This window comes from Eleutherodactylus coqui, chromosome 13 (assembly GCF_035609145.1).
Source record: "Eleutherodactylus coqui strain aEleCoq1 chromosome 13, aEleCoq1.hap1, whole genome shotgun sequence".
In the NCBI taxonomy this organism is placed as follows: Eukaryota; Metazoa; Chordata; class Amphibia; order Anura; family Eleutherodactylidae; genus Eleutherodactylus; species Eleutherodactylus coqui.
Window position 1 is genome coordinate 109,941,164 of NC_089849.1, and position 19,215 is coordinate 109,960,378.

General features: G+C 45.5%; 2 pseudogenes; both read left to right on the forward strand.

Moving 5' to 3' along the window:
• Window positions 1–5: 5 nt before the first annotated feature.
• Window positions 6–14,223, forward strand: LOC136587429 (zinc finger protein 345-like; annotated as a pseudogene).
• Window positions 14,224–18,257: 4,034 nt separating this feature from the next.
• Window positions 18,258–19,215, forward strand: part of LOC136587430 (zinc finger protein 850-like) — a 74,335-nt pseudogene continuing 73,377 nt past the window's right edge.

Sequence of the window (19,215 nt, forward strand, 5' to 3'; positions counted from 1 at the left end):
CACAGAGCGGAAGTGACGTATAGGGAGGAGGATCACTTCCGGGGTGAGTCGGTGGCTGCTCAGTGTGTGTGTAGTTAGTGTAGTTGTGCTCGGAGTCTCCTGTGTATATTGGAATGTATCCTCTGGAGCTGTAATAATATACCCGTTATACCGCCCCCTATGGACAAAAATTAATATACCACCTCCATGACTATCACCCTGTATAATCTACATCTGCAGAGCTGCCCCTATGTAATCTGCGGACGTGTGCTGGAGGGCTGACTTGCTGCACGCTACTTTAGCGTCTTGATGCTTAAAAAAACATGTCTCCGCTATTTACATGCAGTTTTCACGCGTGCGTAAAAAATGGCGAGTGCTTCCGATGGTTAAAAGTGCAACTCACTCGCATGCAAATCGCATCGGCATGTGCGTCAGAAGCTGTTCGTTCACGCAGGTATTAATGGGTGATTTTTAATCGAGAATCGGCCAAAAACAGGACAAGCCGGGACCCTTCTATCTGGAACCGCGGGATCAGGAGAAGAATCGCCTGTTTGATTAACCAGTTAGTGATCAGCAGCTTCTTTGCACGCAGAAACTCCATTCATATCGCATCCGGACAGAAATCGCATGAAACCCGCTTGTGTGAACGCACCTTAGGCCACGCACTCATAAACGAACAATTGTACCCGTGATTGCAGTGCGATAGTTGTTTTTAATATAAAAAAAATCGGCCTGCAGGTTTTTTTTTTTTTTTTTTATTCCCATAGAAAATAATGGGTGACATCGCCCTAAAAATAGGACATGCTGCAATTTTCACGTGTGAGTTCTGTCCATACTGCAATTCGCCCTTGTGGATACAGCTTGAGGGCTCCTTCACACGAGCTTATGCGGTTTTATGTTCACATGTCCGCTCCATAATTGTGCATGAATGGACAATTTTCCCGCGATCAAGTCCCGAGCTTAATTACTGTTTTCTCGTCCATTCACCTGTCTGGGTGCGACATATTAGCGAAAAAATACACTGCAGCCCGGAAATCCCTCGCTCTGCATAAATCCTCGGAATGACTTCATATACCTGAATAGAGGCACCTGTAAGCTTTTCACAGCATTGAACCCTAAACTCAACTTTTTACGTTGCAATGTTTTTAGGCGCCTGAAATTCACCCATGTGAACGATCGCATTGAAATTTATTGCCTCAGATGGTCACGTATACTGGCTGGCCGTGAAACCGCATTTATACGCTCGTGTGAATAAAGCCTGAGGGTGGATTTATATAGGCGGTTTGTTTTTTTTCCCCCTCGAGTGATTTCTATGTGCTGCAAGAGGCACAGAAATCGCACTGGAAAAGAACCATTATTTACGCAGTGTTGCGAGTTGGAAAAATTGCAGCATTTCCAATTTTAGGACAATTATGTTCAAGAAACACCCGTAATTACTTATGGAAGCAAAAAAAATAAATCACACTTGCATGTAAATGCGGGTTTCACGCAATTGTCTTCTCTATTGGAATAATATGCACTTTTCATGCCTGTAAATATTGCAAGTGCAGCCGTACTCCCCTCACAGACGGCGTCTGTGTCCCCGACGCGATGGACTCCCTGGTGGTGCAGCAAGCAGCTTGAGAATTCTCCCCGCTGTCATCTCTCTACTCGGTTTTCAATTCCCCCGCCGTCAGCGCTGTTATAAATAAGTGCTGTGATTGGATCGAACGCCAGCCAATCACAGCCAGCGCTTGATAAACCAATCACAGCCATTCAGGAATGTCATTCACTGAATGGCTGTGTATGACCGAGCGCCGGCTGTGATTTGCTGGTGCTTGATCCAATCACAGCTCTGATGGTGGGAGAATTCAAAGCTGAGCAGGGAAATGACAGCGGGTAGAATTCGCAAGCAGCTTGCCGCACCACCAGGGACACAGACACCGGCTGGGAGGTGAGTATTGCGCTTTTGTTTTTTTTACCTCACTCAAGTATAAGCCGAGGGGTCCCTTTTCAGCACAAAAAAATGTGCTGACAAACTCGGCTTATACTCGAGTATATATGGTAATCTAGAGCCCCCCCATGTACATTCCCCCTGTATAATATACAGTTTTGTACCCGATTAACCCACACATTCGGGGTGTCGGCTGTTACACCTCCCGTGCGCTGTTCATATACACACACGCGCGTATTTTTGATGCTGATACCAACAATAAAGTATTGAATCGTTAGAGCTGCATTAAGCTGTAATAACTTATTTATTGCGTCCCCACCGGCCTTTTGTTAGCCTGTCCATCTTGTCAGGCAGCAGGTGCATCAGCGGTGTGCCCCACAGACATGTCTGGTAAATTCTTGCCGGCATTTGCAGAATCTTGGGCGTGTGGCCAACCCCTTTATAGTCCTCACAGGCCGCAGTACAAGATGGCGCAATGTAGGTGGATTTTATTATCTGAACTACAACAGTAAGCCTGGGTTCACACAGGGCGGATTTGCCGCGGCAAATCCGCCCGCGGCCGCTAATCTTGGGATTAGCCAGCCATGTGGACGAGATTTCTCAGAAATCTCGTCCACACGGGACGGCCAATCCGCTGCGGTAAGTCCGGCTGAAACCGCGGCTGCGGCCGCGGCAGCCGCGGTTTCAAAAGACGCAGCACGTCTATTTATTGTTTACTTTTGGGAGCGCCGGCCGCAACGGAAAAGCGAGCGGCCGTGCCGCTTCAAAGCCGCCGCAGGTTTTTCCGTGGTTCTCCCGGCGGAAATCTTGCGGGTTTTGCTGCGGCCAAACCGCGGGATTTCCGGCGGGAATACGCCCAGTGTGAACCCAGCTGCTAGTTTCACACGGGCGATCGCGATTTTGCCAGGAGAAAATCGCGTCCTTGTTCCTGCTCTTTTTGGGCATCAGCAATACTTTTTTTTATAGAATAATCTCACATCGCATCGCTGCTGCCCGCGATAAAAACACGCAATTTTTTATTGCAAGAGTCAAGAGGACTTTCTAATGTTAAAATCGCAACGCAAGTTTGTTGCGATGCGATACAAAGGAGGCTCCATAACGAATCATGGGAGATTTTAAAAAATTGCACATTGCTGAAAGAGAGCTTGCTGTGATTTTTGTTTTTTTTTGTTTCTCAACTTTGCATCAGTGAAAACCGCATATGGGAGGAAAACCATTGTAAATCATTGGTTTTTATAATCAACTTTTTTTTCTGACTCTTGCATCAGGCAAAATCGCGCGATTTTTCTCGCCCGTGTGAAATCACCCTAACAGGAGCTCACACAAGTGAACTGAACCAAGAACGTTCTAGAACTTGATGATCAATGAAGTTATTTCTGTAGAACCGCATGAGGTTTGGATATTGTGCACTTAGTACAGACACCCAAAAATGTGCCCGCATTACAGCTGCTTGTTTGCGACAGCTAAGGGATCATGTCCGCGGCCGTATGTATATTTTTCTTGCGTATCAATACGCAGTGTCCACACGCCGGTGTGCACAGACCAATGACAGTCCATTGACTTTCATTGCCTCCATTCACTGCGTATCGTGCATGAGGGCAGCACACGTGTGATACGTGTCGAAAACACGGTCGTGGGCATGAGCCCTAAAGCTGTCTCCTATAATAGAGCAGTTTCACACGAGTGTAATACAGGCACATTTTTCTTTCATATTATGGACACAAATATCGGCATGACCTGATTAACCTGAACTAACCGCATAATAGGGATTTAGGTGAAACCATCCTGATAGTGCTGCTCCACAGAGTGCTTCCTGCGTAATAGTGACAGTAATACAGTGCCTCACAGATGCATCCTGGGAACCTCTGCCTCTTCTAAGTCCACTTAATAGTCATCGGATGTGTGCCGTGTCTATAAATGAGCAGAATAGTGTTACGGTCCTGACATCGCGCTGCCACACCGCTACGGCCGCTGGATTACAAAGTAAAGTCATTTTTAAGGCGGAATGGCTGCTGATCTAAGCAATCTACTAGCCATTGACCAGCAGTCAGCTAGCAGATGGGGATTGACCTACATTGCATTGTTGGTATTTTTAGGACATTAGTATAACTGTAGGCCACAATACATAAAAGTTCTGCCTTTTTTACGTATCTATGACTCCAAAGAGACCATTCATGCTGCTGGCTGGACCATACTTTAGTCAATGTCTACGACTCCAACTTTTGGTTGGGGGTGTAGGAGAGAGACTGTTTTATGTTCAGATGTTATTAATCTGGGTAAAACAGGGATCTAAAAGGGTGGTTTCACATCTACACAGGAACCTCCGACACAAAATACCAGAAGAGAAAGCTCTGTTTGGAGCACTTTTTCTTTTGGCAGCTGAGCGGAAACCGAATGCACCCTGTTATAGTCAGTGGGATCCATTCAGCATAAGACGGATTCTGTACGGCCAGGGGATTCCCCTTTCCTGATCCCTGAATGGAGCAGGAAAAGAGAACCCCCAACACAGATGAGAAAGCAGTCTCTTTGCTTTCACGTGGCCGAGAATCGTACACAAGTTTGGTGTGTTGTGAGAGGCACAAAACTCGCGCAAATATGAACCCCATTCTTTCAAAAGGAGTCATATACATGAGCGATGATTTCCCTCACCCCACCGTGGTGAGGAAAAAAATTGGGACTTGTCCTATCTTTTCGAGTTCCGAGGAACACATTGCTTGTTGTGTTCAATGGGACAGTAAAAGTCATCGCACGCCGTGTGACATGCCCACCAGTGTGATGCAAGGTTTCCTATTGAAAAACACCTGCCGATCCTTTAACATGCCTGAAAGCCGCACCAGAGGATCGCTGCTTCACAGAAGTTATGGGAGGCGTTTTATGGAAGCCCGTGTGTAGGTAGCCTTGTGCCACTTGGTTCCCTGACAGTATCTAAATCAACCAGTAGAAATTTGATGTGTATAATCAGAAAACAGAATCAGCCGCACACGTTATAATAAATAAGAGGTACGGAAACTGTTAAGATACTCTGCAGGTGGAGAGATTACTGTAAAGAGTGCAGCTCTGGAGTATAATTTAGGGCTTATTCACGCCCGGCTGATATACACTGCCCCTCTCTGCAATGGGAGGAGGCGGGCCGGGAGCAGTGCACTGAGCTCCTGCCCCCTCTCGCTACAAACAGTGGCGAGGGAGTGGGAGCTCCGTTCACTGCTCCCGTCCCGATTTCTCCCCTTGCAGTGAAAACCCGACCGATATACGCCTGTCTGAAAAAGCCCTTAGGCTGTAATTAATGCTATATATTTACAAAGTCGCTCAACTTTTGTTTAGCACATTATAGCTTTACATAAAGTTTTCAGAGGTCAACATTCCGCTTACCCAGCTGGCAAAAGTAGTTCAAATAACAAAAAAGGTTAAGAACTAACTAATTAGTAAAAAGCATTAATTTATATTAGATAATTATATTTTTTTCCAGTACATGATCTTCCCTGCTGAAGTCGCTCTATATTTTCTGCTACAAAGACCATGGTCGTCTTCATGACCAACCTATCGGGGATGGACAGATGCCAGAAAGACATGACCGAGAGAATCTTAAAACTGGCTTTGGAGATCATCTACCTCCTGACTGGAGAGGTGGGAATTATCTTATATGACCTCACTCTTATCCCTTTAGCAAAATGACTGGAGAGGTGAGGGATTCTGGAAATACGTACATGTATAGATAATGCAGGACATTATAACAGATTTGTGAACTGGGAAAATGTAGTTTCCTGATAGGGGTATCATTGACTCTGTACATATAGGATTACGCAGCAAGAAAGAAGGCAACTGGGGAGTGTATGACCTCCAACAGCCCCCCCTATGGGTCAGTAGTACGGAGTGAGAGCCCCCTCCACAGAGTTTCCATCTAATTTACTGATAATTGAGAGAAACAATGATGAGAAGATCCTGGATCTCACCAACAGGATCATTGAGCTGCTGACTGGAGAGGTGAGTCCTGCTGGGAGATTAAACAGTAACACATGGGATAATGGGGGTTATTTACTTAGACTGGTGTTTCACATGCCGGCCTTAGTAAGGGCAGCACCCGGCTACGAGCAACAAACATATGAAGAATTGGGAGCTTCTTGATATATTTGTTCCAACTGGCTGCACCTACTTGAGTCAGATGAAAACCTCGCTCAGCTAGAACGTGGAGAAGGGTTTTTGCTATAATCTATGCCAGTTTCTGGAGTAGATTATAGTAAATATGATGAGACCCTATCAGCCTCTAAATCTGGCTTCACACACTTTTTGAAAACGTTGCGAGGTGCATCATACCTGCCTTAAAAAGTCCGTTTGGAATGTGCACCAAAATGGCAACGTTTGAACACCAGAATTCTGTCTGTGATAAATATGTCTGGATGATGACTATCATTTTGCACCTCAGGTTCCTATAAGGTGTCAGGATGTCACTGTCCATTTCTCCATGGAGGAGTGGGAGTATTTAGAAGAACACAAGGAACTCTATAAGGACATTATCATGCTGGACCACCAGCCCCTCACATCACCGGGTAAGGGCACAATGTCATTGAATCTGGAGTAGAGCGGTTTTCTGGTACACCTATATGGTAAAGCTAAAGTACCCTGGTGCAAGCATCGAGTCATGACTGACTCCTAGGGTGACGTTTTCTTGACAGACTGTTTTACCATTGCCTTTCCCAGTCATCTTTCCCCCCCCCCCCCCCCCCCCCAAGCTGGGTACTCATTTTACCGACCTCGGAAGGATGGAAGGCTGCGTCACCCTTGAGCCGTGTACCTGAGCCGATCTGCAACCTTCAGGTTTTGAGCGCGAGCTTAAGATTACATATCTGCTGCCTTAACACTCTGCACCACCTATATACACCATCGTATATACGCAATTTTACACATGCCATCTAGGGTTGCCAGCTGTCCAGAAATTCCTAGACAGTCTGAAAATTTTTTTTCTTCTAGTGTCCAAGGAAAAAAAAACAGTGTTATTTTGAGCAGCTTATTATGACTATCACAATTTTTACAGTAAATGCTGGTAATGAGTTGATATCGGTATCTGACTTATAAACATATGTCACTTGTGATCTTCATCATGCATTAGGCTGCCTGCAGACGGCCACAGCGGGACCTGACCCGAGCGTCTGCAGAGAGCAGCGCGGGCACTCACCTCTCCCGCAGCCCCGGCTCTTTCATGTGGCGGCTGCCGGGCAGCTGGCGCATGCGCAGAGTGGGGCCGGCGGCCGGTGAGTGACGTTTCTGCAAGCCCCGCACAGAAATGGAGTATGCACGCAAGATTTCACGCGGCCAAATCGCGGCCGTCTGCATAGGATTGCGTTTGTTAACGCAATCCTATGGCAGCTTCCAGGGGCGGAAATTCCACAGAAAATCCCGCTGCGGAATTTTTCGCTCGTGTGCAGGCGCCCTTATAGTTTTCTAATATGTTCATAAAAATATTAGTCTGTAATTTTTGGATAGGTTGGCAACTGTGACCCAATCATCTCATTCTTAGTCACCGTGTGTTATATCACTGCTTGCGTGTCTTACAGAGGAATCCAGTAAGAGAAATCCACCAGACAGATGTCTCAGTCCTGAGGAAGATCAGAATGTCTCACAGGATCATCAGGTATCTGAGTTGTAACCAAATATGTTATATGCTCAATAGAGGAGCTCTTTCAATAACTCTGGATCAAGTTTATGCAAATAAATACTTCTGATATCTAATTTGTCGTTGTCTTTGGGGGTTAACAGTTAAAAACATTTCTAGGTTCTTCACGTATGAGTCTCTAACTTCTTACAAGGAGTAAGGAGAGGGGAGGCTTGGGATTGCCCAACTTTGCCCTATACTACAAAGCCAGCCTCACTAACTGTATATTGGACCTACTAAAAAGTGAGAGCGCCAAATTATGAGAGCACATTTTAGTCCCGGGAACTTTATGGGGTGCAGCCTGGATCCCACCTAGACACATAAGTTCAATTCCTAATATCTCTCCATTTATGGGCCAACTGCTTGGGACCTGGGCGGAGTTTGCGCTGGCCATTGGCCTGTAGTCGGTACCAGGGCCCCTTACTCCCCTGGTCTCTTACCCGCAGTTTGAGGCGTCGTTAAGGGGTTCCCCTATACTGGGATTGCCTTCCTCTCCTTTACCAAGAGCATGGGATGTAGTGTCAAGCTTGGGCCTGGGGTCGCTGGATATCATAGGAGAGAGTGGATCACGCCTCGGTTCATGGCTGCAATACTTCCAACTAAGAGGTTTTGTGGGGTCTCTGGTCCCTCGGGGGAATCTTACTAGTCCTCTCACACCATTTGAGAAAATTTGCACGTCTGCAACCTCACAGAGGCATATGATTTAAATTTTATACAAAATGATGCTAGACATCATTGACACATGTGAAACTAACGGTGGAGATGGCTCTGCTCTCAATCCTCCTGGGCCCAGTCAAAAAAATATAAAAAAGGTATTTTGAGATTCTTCGCTATTAGGAGAATTATCCCTAGACTCTGGAAGTCCACAACTCCTCCATCAAGAGCGATGTGGGCAGAGGAGCTTAACGAACTTATGCGCTTTGATGAACTAAGAAAGGGAGAGAATGATACTCATGAGGAGTTCTATAATACTTGGCAAGTTTGGATCTCCTTTCGGTCTTCGGAAAGATTCAAGAGATGGATAGAGTCTGGCCAACTTTGAGATGCGGCCCGGGTAACCCTATAAAAGGCTTGAATAGATTGGTCTTTGTATTGGGGCTTGCCTGTCTTTCACCCTCTCACCCTCCCCTTTTTTTCCATCCCTTGTCCCTGTGTTCTCCAGTTATGTCTTTGTCTAGTGGTCTAAAGGCCTTACTACCTGACCTGTGTTTTTTTTTGTTTGTTTTGTTTTTCATGTTTTATCTGTCTCATTTCTTTTTCTGTTTTCTATTTTTTGCATTTTATCTCACGGTATAGTCGTTGGAGGCCGTCAATGAGATCCTAGAGTTTAAATATATTGATAAGCATTGATCCAAGTTCATGCACACAAATTCTGTGTTCTGAAAATTTGTGAATAAAAATATTTTGAACCAAAAACATTTCTCGATTCTTGAAATGCTCTACTGGACTTCTACAAAGTTCTGTTGAATTGTACTTTTATATGCTCCATATAATGAAACAGGGCGAAGATTTGATTGCTATTAAAGCTGAAATTGGGGGATGAGAAGGGAGATGTGAAGTGAGTCATCAGAGAATTCCTGTAGATATCAGCCCAGGTGAGTAATAACCTCTAAATACAACATTATCACATGAAATGCTATTTCAGAAGCGTAGCTGAGACATCTTCCAATGAATTGAAGTAGATTAGGTAATGTAAGCACATAGAACATTCAGAAAACTCCTAACGATTGCCAATTGGAGGATTCTGTGGAGCAAATCACAGTGTAAAGATACATATTTGAATGCACATGGTAGGTTATCCAGGGGTTGTCAGTCCGACTATTTAGGGAAAGCCATAACCTGTATAAAATCTTTACATCGATTACTAGTAAAATGGGGTCTGATTGTTATCCATGTCACAATTCTAGACAAACGCAGTCTATGGAAACTAATGATTGCATAAAATTCCAGTACTTCCTTAAAAATGTAACTTTTATTACTTAATGCATAAAAAACGTTTCCATGCTTGGTATACCATGACTAAGAGCAGTGATGCTAGAAACGCTATGGAAAATGATCTTATGGATTAAGAAATAGAAGTTACATTTTTAAGGAAGTGCTGGAATTTTATGCATTCGTTCTGGAGTAACACAATTCCCAGCAGTGCACTAGAAAAGTGGTCAATAAGACAAAAAAAAAATCCTTGCACTACTTCTGATAAATGACGATATATAGGAAAGCACTTGCTTCACTGGGGACGGGGATTTGGACAGTAGCCAACTCCCCCCTTCAAATGCAGGTCAGGCAAACATTAACGGAGGAAGGTGATGACAGGTGATCTTCATCCAAAAAATTTATTAGTGGTACAAACAGTATATACACAAAGGTTGGTGTATATATAGTGATATGTCTACTGTGTGGATCTGTGAAGCAGTTTTAGAGAAAATTGCATTTAATTAGTAGCAGCTAGGCACAGAAATAGTCCTGCATATTCAGGAGCTGCAGGCTAGCCACACACATCCTGTCCTCCAGCCAATGATTGAAAGCTCTCTCTATGCACAGTAATAGGTAGACAGCTGTTAATCAGTGGCTGGAGGGTGTGGTGGGTGGAGCTAGCCTGCAACTTATAAATATCCAGGACTACTTTAAGTAGTCCTCTATGCATGTGCTGCTACTGATAAAAGGCAAGTTTCTCCAAAACTACTGCACAGATCAACACAGCAGACATATTACTTCAATCAGTGTGACTGGCACTACCTTATGCTTCCCTCAGAGAGGGGTGTAAAAAAAAAAAAAGTAACAGTGTCTCTTTTAAATATTGATGTGGTGATTCGGAGCCACACAAGATCTCCATGACACTGCAGCAATTCACAAGAATCAAAAGGGGGACATCGTCAGAATCTCTTAAGTTTGGCTCCAGACATTGGCCTGTAACTTCTCTGCTGCGTTCTGGTTGCATAAACTAAAATATTAAAGGGCTTGTCTTGCAGGAAAACAAATACTGTTTGCATTGTCTCTGTGTTAAATGCATTTAGAAAAACATGGCTTTTTATGTTGCTATCTATATAAAGAAGTTGTGAAAGCTTTTCTTTTACAGGGATCACTGAGCCTCTCAGTTTGCTGACAGCTCTATAGTAGCCATCTAATTGTCATCGAAAGCAGGATTAAAATAACATTTTACCATTGACAATAGGTGATTAGATTTTAATTAGTAGAAAAAATACACATGATTCCACCCCTCTTTGACCCAAAAGAGAATAATTTTTTAGTTTTTTTTTTAAAGTTACTTTTGTCTGGGTGTCTTCTTTAGTAAGGCCCCCTGCACACGGGCAGAAATTCCGCAGAATTTCCACTCGTGCCCGCTTGCATGGGATTGCATGAGATAATGCAATCCTATGCAGACGGACGCAATTTGTCCACGTCAAAACATGCGTGGAAAACAAATCGCAGCATGTTCTATTTCTGTGCGGGTCTCGCAGAGGCTGCATAGAAAGGTCAGTGGTGACAGGCCGGCTCCGCTCTGCACATGCGCCGGCACATAGTGCAGAGAGAAGACGTCGGCAGCGGGTGAGCAGCATGGCTATGCAGGGGAACAGGTCCTCATCCCACTGCGAGAATTCTCGCAGCAGGATCTGACCCGGTCGTCTGCAGGCGGCTTAATAGTATTTAATATTGTTACAGAAATCTTTATGTAGATATACAAGTTTTTTTGGTTTTTATTTTCATTTTTGGAACACAAACTAAAACCTTAATTTCTTTTTAGCAGATGGTTACAGCAAGGACTTGAAGAGGAATCTTTCCATACTTTCAGATTGTGAAGTAGAAGCAATTAATATCACACAGGATTCTCCAGAAGAAAGGACCATTGCACAAATGTTTTATCCGGGACACGACTGCCAAAATCTGTCATCTCCTCCGTCTAACCAAGAGCAAACTTTTCCTCTTAGATGCGATGTAATTACAGAACACCTGAGGTGTGAATTAATGCCTAGATCATACTTGGAGAAAAGTTGTACAAAGGAATCACTTATTCTTATTCAGCAGAGGATGCCCACTGAGAATGAGGAACTTCAGTCTTCTGAATGTAGGAAATGTCTTATTCACGAAGCCAGTCCTAATCATGTGAAGAGTCATAAGTTTTTAAAGAAGTTTTCATGTGCACTGTGTGGGAAAAGTTTTACTCGTAAATCCAATCTTTTTCATCATCAGAGAATACATAAAGGAGAGAGGCCATTTTCCTGTCAGGAATGTGGAAAATGTCTTGCTAACAAATCAAACCTTGTTAAACATCAGAAAATTCACACAGGAGAGAAGCCATTTTCATGTTCTGAATGCGGGAAATGTTTTGCAAAGAAAGCAGATGTTGCTAAGCATCATAGGCTCCATACCGGGGAGAAGCCGTTTTCATGTTTAGATTGTGGAAAACATTTTGCCAACAAAACAAATCTTATGGGACATCAGCGAATTCACACAGGGGAGAAGCCATTTTCATGTGGGAAATGTTTTAGCCAGAAATCAATTCTTGTTCAGCATCAGATAATTCATACAGGAGAGAAGCCATTTTCATGTTCAGAATGTGGGAAATGCTTTAACAGGAAAACAAGACTAGCTCACCATCAAAAAATTCACACGGGTGAGAAGCCATTTTCATGTTCTGATTGTGGGAATTGTTATACTCAGAGATCAATTCTTGTTAGACACCAGAAGATTCATACAGGGCACAAGCATTTTTCATGTTCAGAATGTGAGAAACGTTTCACTCAGAAGTCGGATCTTGTTGACCATCAGAGAATTCACACAGGGGAGAGACCATTTTTATGTCGCGAATGTGGAAAATGTTTTACCAAAAAATCTGGCTTGGTTCAGCATCAAAGAATTCACACAGGTGAGAAGCAGTTTTCATGTTCGGAATGTGGAAACTGTTTCACCCAGAAATCTTATCTTGTTCGACACCAAAGAATACACAAACTGGAGAAACCATTTTCATGTTCAGAATGTGGGAAAGGTTTCACCCAGAAAGCAGGTCTTATTGGACACCTCAAGTCTCACACAGGGGAAAAGCTGTTTTAGAGTTTAATAAATGTGTTGTCCAGGAATCTGATTTGGTTGACCATCAGGAAACGTACCCTGAATAGAGAATTTGAAGCTTACTTGTAATGTGTGTAAGTGCAGATCAAATCTTCATTGAAGCAAGCACACCGTTTCCCCACACTCTGCTAACTCATTAAAAGGGTTGTCCCATCTCGGCACGATATCTTGTGGATAGGAAATAACTTACTGATTGGTGGGGGTGTGATCGCTTAGAACCCCACCAGTCATGACATTTTGTTCTCAGCATGTCCCAACATTCTGGCAGCAGTGGATGCGCACCTCCCCTCCACTTAAGTGGAACTGTTAAGCTAGTAGAGTTCAAGCACTCGGCAGTCTACAGAGTTCCCACTGAAGTGGATGGAGCAGAGGCCTCCGCTGCAAGAAATATGGGACATGTCTGGAACAAAATCGTGGGATCAATGTAGTTTCCAGCGGTCAGGCCCCCAAAGATCAGCAAGTTATCCCCTATCCTGTTGACTAGGATTATTCTTTTAAGTCCCATTTATTTATCCTGTGTTATTGCCACTGAGGAAGCAAAGGCCTGCCCTATGAAGGTAGCTGCCAAGTGTCCAAATTTGAGGGCAAAATTACATTTTTCCACCCAGGCAGTCAGCATGAAGTCAGAAGTGTGTTACAATACTGCTAAAACTTGTTTCATATCTGTACTTGCATATAGATGGAGACCATGTGGCTGGATGGTTATCATGCATCTTGCATATATACTCACGAGCTCGCATTCCAATGATGTCCTTGGCTAGCACTGACAACATGCACTGTAATAGCCAGAAATCTGTATGCTACTTCAGACCCGTATGTCTCTTCTTCCACCAGCAAAGATCTCCTTCATACCTTACCTGTAGCTGAAAACAAGATTTTCACAATGTTAAAGAGGGATTTTAGACCATTCTTCCTTACAAATGTTCCACTTTAGAACATTTTACCAAAAGAGTTGTGGCACATCCAGGAGGTCTCGGACAAACTTGAGCTTGGCTGCAGCAGCTTCCTTCATGGTGTTCTTCCATGTTCAGCATTGTTCTAATAGTTGATACATAAACAGGGGTTTGTGCAGTTTGTAGAGTCTTCTGTCGGTCTTTTGCTGTTACCCTTGGATTGTTTCTCATCTCCTTCAGAACTACACACTGTGCTCCTTTAGGTCATCTTAACAGGATCCACACTCCTAGGGAGAACACAGCACTCCTGAATTTTCTCCATTTGTAGATAATTTCTCTAATTGTGGAATGATATACAGCCAGGACTTTAGCAATGCTTTTGTAGCCTCTTCCAGCTTCACTCCTCTGTAAATTTTCTTCTGAAAGTTGGTTGCTTTGAGGCATGGCTCACACTAATCAATTTTTCAAGTGGAATAGCGTCTGCAATACCAACCCGGGGCACTGCCCTATGTTCAGCGCTTTCTGTGAATCAGCTGATTGTCACTCTGAGTGATGACCCCCGGCCGATCATCTACTGATGACCTGTTGGTCATCAATAGAAAAAAAAGTGAAGTCGCAAAATACCCCTTTAAGTTGTGGAGAAGGCTTTAACACACAGGTTCATTTTTTTTCAGCAATGTGCTCAATAAAAGACATAAATGATAGAGCTGTTTGTCAGTAGTTGAGTTAGATTGTGTTTGTCTGTAAGGCTGGTTTCACACAACACGTACTAGTTACGGTACCGTATATACCGGCGTATAAGGCGACGGGGCGTATAAGACGACCCCCCAACTGTCACCTTATACGCCGGTATTCAGTGGAGAAAAAAAAAAAAATTCATTACTCACCTCCCACGGCGTTCTGTCGCGCTCCGGCAGGCTGTCGCTCGCTCCGGCAGGCTGTCGCTCGCTCCTCGTCCCCGGCGCAGCATAGCTTTCTGAATGCGGGGCTTGAAATCCCCGCTTCCAGAAAGCTAATACACACGCCGGCAGCCATGACATCATTGAATGGCTGTGATTGGCTAAAGCACACGTGGCTTCAGCCAATCACACTATTCAATGACATCATTGAATGGGTGTGATTCAGCCAATCACAGCCATTCAATGCTGTCATGGCTGCCGGCGTGTGTATTAGCTTTCTGGAAGCGGGGATTTCAAGCCCCGCATTCAGAAAGCTATGCTGCGCCGGGGACGAGGAGCGAGCGACAGCCTGCCGGAGCGCGACAGAACGCCGGGGGAGGTGAGTAATGAATTTTTTTTTTTTACACTTTTTTTTTTTTTGTATTACCGGCGCATAAGACGACCCCCGACTGCAGAGCAGATTTTTCGGGGTTCAAAAGTCGTCTTATACGCCGGTATATACGGTATTTATCCACATAAAAACTGGACAACTGAGCACGGTACAATGTCAGTAAATGGGGGTATTAAACAACATCCATTAGGCCGGTTTCACACAGGTGACAAAATTGCGTGATTTTCTTGCGATGCGACAGCGCTACAAATTGCATGTATGTGAAGCCCATACTTTCCAATGGGTTCCTTCACATTAGCCATGTTTTGTAGCCTGCTACATTGCAAGGAAAAAAAATAGGTTGCTAAATATTCCCGCAAAGTCCTGCTGTAAAAGCCCTAAAATAATCCCTGGCTGCATAAAAATACATCACCTAACAGACGCTGTCAGGTCACCACACTTCTCCTCACAGGTCCCTGGCTCTTGTTTCAAGTCTTCTAGCAGCACTTCCTGGATTAGAGGTTCAAAATCCCCACCTCCAGGAAGCGCTGGCTGTGATTGGTTCTCGAGCGCCGCTGCTGAGCCAATCGGAGCCAGCGCTTGATGAACCAATCACAACCACAACCATTCAATGAATAGCTGTGATTGGTTCACCGAGCGCCGCAGCTCAGCTAATCAATGAGTCAATTAGAGATGAGCGAACCTACTCGTTTCGAGTAATTACTCGATCGAGCACCGCGATTTTCGAGTACTTCCGTACTCGGGTGAAAAGATTCGGGGGGTGCCGGGGGGCGTGGTGGAGCGGGGGGTAGCAGCGGGGAACAGGGGGGAGCCATCTCTCTCCCTCTCCCCCCCCACTCCCCGCTGCAACCCCCCACTCACCTATGGCGCCCCCCGAATCTTTTCGCCCGAGTACGGAAGTACTCGAAAATCGCGGTGCTCGGGCGAAAAAGGGGCGTGGCCGAGTACGCTCGCTCATCTCTAGAGTCAATGCTTCCTGGAGGCAGGGATTTTCAAACCCCTGATCAGGAATGGTCGCCTGAAGACAAGTGCCGTGGACCTGCAGAGAAGAAGTGCGCAGAGTAGATAACGGCTGTTAGGCGATGTATTTTTTTTTATGCAGCTAGGGCTCATTTTCGGGGTAGGGTTTATATTTCAAGCTTGTATTTATTTTTTATATTTTTCAATGGCACTATGTAATGTACTGAGAAACGTTTAAAAAAATTCCAAGTGGAGTACGGCGTACGCACCACAGCAAACAATGACAACTGTAATCTACTGGTCAGTACAATTACTACCAAATTTATATAGTGGTCTTTTTTTCCCTAGATTACTTTTAAAAAAAATATATATTTTTTTTTTCCAGGACATGCTGTAATTTCTATTGGTGCCATTTTGGAGTAGATATGACTTTTTGATTGCTGCTTATTAAATTTTATCTTGGAGACGGGATGACTAAAAAAAAAAATTATACATATATAATATTTTTTCTGCCGTTGTTCACTGTGCGGAGTAAGTAATACGTTACTTTGATGGCACTCCTATGGATGCAGTGATACCAAATGTTTTTGGCCTTTTATTTAGATTTTTTAAATTATAAATATAGGGAAAGGGTTTTAAAAAAATAAAATAAGAAATAGTTTAGTAATTTAGTTTTAAAAAAAAATGTAATTGATTTTTTTTTTTTTTTTTTAAGTCAGGCATGGCAATCTGCAATGGTAGCAGATCTGGAGCTTTCAGAAGGCTCCCGGCTGTCCTGGCTGCAGTAGCCTGCAATCTCAAAGGGGAAGCGGGTCCGGACCCTCATAGTTCAATCGAGGTATTTAAATCCCATTGTCAGAATTGATGGCGGCATTTGAAGGGTTAATAGCTGCAATCGCCACTCATGCTGATTGTAGCCATTAGAAACAGCTGATAACAGAATGACAAGCCGTTCAGTACTGAGCATCTGCTGCTTACAGTGCATGTAGGGAGGCGGGGGAATAGAACTTTCCTCCAGCGGCTTCCGTGCCAGCCGTGCTCTCAGCGATCCAGTGATGCTCACTTCTGTGTAAAAGGGCCTTTACACCACATGCGTTTATCAGCTGCAGTATCCTTAAAGTGAGTTATTGACTTACGGCCCTTTTATATCGTTCCGGCTCCCACAGGAATCTGAGCGATCGCCCCGTGTAAACGCACGAGAATCGTTCTGTTTGTGTATGCAGAAAACTGAACGATGTGCCACTCGGTCGACTGGGGAGCGAGGGGCAGTGGCGGCGGCATTGCACCATGTGCTGCAAGGTTTCCCATTGAAAACGTGGCGGAGGTTTGCTACTCCCCTGCAGTGACGTGAGGCAGACCTGAGATAGAAACATGTCGCCTCCACGGGGGCATCGCACGCTGGCCAGCGCGGTATCACGGCCCCATATGGTACTTGCTCGCGTGAAGTGAGCCTTAGGTCAAAGGCACACGGCAGGTCCAGATTCTGGCTGTGGAATCCCCCTCTAAACGCGGCGGGTGTCCCTGCGTACCTGTCGTCGTTCTCGTCGGCGTCTACGTGGACCTGTCGTCTTCCAACTTCGCTGTACTGTGGATGGGCCGCACGGCTTGCCGCCGGACATGTGCAGCAAAACATTTTTTTCTTTCCCGTGGAATCCGGGGGCCGCAATGTGGACAGCTTCAATAGAAGCCATCTTTGCAAACATTTTTTTTTCCTTCCGCAAGTGGAAACTGCAATTAGTTTCCGTTGGTGTGCAGGAAGAATCATCTTTCCATAGTATGCTATGGACGGCATTTCCTGTGGAATCTGGATTCCGTGATTCAAATCCGCCCGTGTGCAGCCGGCCTTGGGCTTTAGGGGCTTTTTTGGACTGTGAATATGGTCACGAATAGGACCGGCTGCACCTTCTTTTTATTTATTAATCCCGCAGTGAATCCGGCCCGGTGACCCTGCGCCCTGTCCACAGTGTCCTTTATTTGTAATGCGGATGTGCTGGCCGACGCACACGTGCAGTACAGATGACGCCGCGCTGTCGCTAGGTGATGACGTGGATTCTGTGATGACGCAAATCGGACGGCTTCTATTTACATCAATGTAAGCCGTGCGCGCTGAAAAGAGCGTGCTGCGATTTTCCCTCCGTGAGCAGAAAATCGCAACTGATTTCCGCTCGTGGACATAGAAAAGCGGTATCTGCTGCAGAAGCCAGAGGCGGATGTTCGCTCCGGATTCCGCAGTGCAAATCCGCCCCTGTGCCTGGATGTGTATAAAACCCGCACCTCTGAGTCCGCCAGTAATACGGATGGAGAGCAGACAGAACAGCCGCTTGTGTGAAGGAGGCCAATGACAAACTCCGGACAGGACGGTATGTGCCGCATCCACAGCACGGTCTCATTGGAGACAGGCGCATCCAGCAGCACTGCCTGGGCTCCTCCCTGTCACATGACCGGTCGCATGGCCATGACGTCACGGAAGGTCCTTTCCCCCCCCCCCTTTCCCAGTTGTAGTGGAGGTGGTGAGGGAGACGAGGAGAGCCGGACAGCCGCAGCCGCCTCTCTGACAGGCACCACAGCGGCGGTCAGCTCCTGCGCCCCCCGGAGGTACCGGCGGACATGGGTGGCTTAGCAGTAATACATTTAGTTTTGTTTATCAATAAAGAGACCTTCTAACATAATAGAGCCGGAAGTGGCATCAACAATGGGCATGATTGTGTATATTTACACACTTTATTACGCCAGCATAAAATGATGCAGCCTGCCTTATTTTGGCGCTATTACACAGCGATCAGCCCATAGAAATCAGTGGGAACGCGTTTTATGTTTTTATACCACGTAAACCCGCAATACGCAGGATATATATGGCTGTTAGTCATGTAGATGCGCTGCGCATTCAGGCAACTGAGATACACATATACCCGTGTGAATGAGCCCCGTGGCACACTCTTGCATGCTATGGGCGATATTTGCTGCGGACGCCTGCCCCCAGATTCCACAATGCAACATCACCCAAAGGGCAGGCGGCCCAGCGGCAGCACGTACGGCATCCGTAGATGGATGGCGCCCGCTGGGAATGGCGGGAACGGGAGACGCAATGGCTTCTTCCAAGCAGTCCTCAAATGGTTTGGCTGCATCGGATTGCTCAATACTAAGGCCTCATGTCCACTGGCACGCACGGATACCGCCGCTGAACCCCGCTAACATGGACAGGAAAAGAATGTTGCTTACCTCTCCGGCTCTTGCGTGGATCTCCTCGGAGCCGGACGGATCTTCTGTCTTCGGCACGGCGGATGCAACGCGCCCCCGGCACATGGGCAGTGCTCACTTTTTCATTTCTGAATCCCCTGCTTTCCCGCGGATCCACGGCACCTCCACAGTGACAGCTACGGGTGTGCCGCGCATCGGACGGCTTCCATTCACTTCAGTGGAAGCCGTCGCTGCAGGACCTGCAGGAA